The sequence below is a fragment of the Aplysia californica genome, unplaced genomic scaffold, assembly GCF_000002075.1.
Source record: "Aplysia californica isolate F4 #8 unplaced genomic scaffold, AplCal3.0 scaffold00279, whole genome shotgun sequence".
In the NCBI taxonomy this organism is placed as follows: Eukaryota; Metazoa; Mollusca; class Gastropoda; order Aplysiida; family Aplysiidae; genus Aplysia; species Aplysia californica.
The window spans coordinates 861,991-863,188 of NW_004797549.1; positions in this window are offsets into that span (position 1 = coordinate 861,991).

A 1,198-nucleotide genomic window follows, 5' to 3' on the forward strand; every position below is an offset into this window, starting at 1 on the left:
TTATTTTATATATTATAATTTTTATCCATTATTATTTTTGGGCGTGGGTGGGGGGTGTTAAAGTTTGTGGGAGGTTGTTGCGTGCATTCAATTTTTTAAAACATTACTACAGCAGAGCGGGTGCATTTCTGTCATTACCTCGTAACTTTACCTCAAACAGTTTTATTTGGCTCAGACAGGAACCCTCTGAGGTGATTACGGCCGACTTTGGTGTACTTTCACGCTCCGATTGACGCATCAAGACCCACCCAATATAAAGATTGTTACGCTGCATTACACAAAACGTAAACAAATCGACATTGCTTCAAGAACGGCAGGAGGCGTACGTTACTACGTACAGAAGGCCTACTCTTCTCTGGATTCTGGAAGTAAGCAGGTCTCTGAACATTATATACTTTGCCCCGCACAGAATGTGGAGTATAGGAAAATGCCATGTGGATGAAGACTGAAGGGCTTGATTTTTCAACCAATGAAAGTAGCAATAAAAGCGACAACAACCTAAACAAAAAACAACAACACCAACAGCAACAATAAAAACATCAATGGTATAGCAGCAACGACAACAACAACAATGATATCGTCATCATCATCATCATCATCACCATCATCATCATCATCATTCATCCATCAAAAGCACAACAACAGCATCACCGACAACAACAATAGTAATAAAAACAACGACAACAAAATACAACAACAATAACAAAATAATAATAGCAATAACAAAAACAATAATAACAACAATAGCAACTACGATCACAACAACAGCAACAACAACAACAGCTTCAGCAGCAATAACAACAACAACAACTACAACAACAACAATAACACCAACAACAACAACAGCAACAGCAGCAATAATAATAACAACAACAACAACAACAACAACAACAAAAACAACAACAACAACAACAACAACAACAACAACAACAACAACTTCTAGCTGTTGTTTATCTCCGAGCATCAAATAAGGTTGAGGTAAATATTTACATTATAGATCATTTCTTTTTTAATGTTCGTTATCGATTCAATTCTGAAGATAATATTAAAGAGTATACCCCCCTCCCTTTTATTCACCTCCCTTTTCCCTATTCGCCCCCCCCTCCCAACTTTAATGAAAATCATCGCCCCAAGCAGCAGCACAGCATCATCATCATCATCATCATCATCATCATCATCATCATCATCATCATCATCA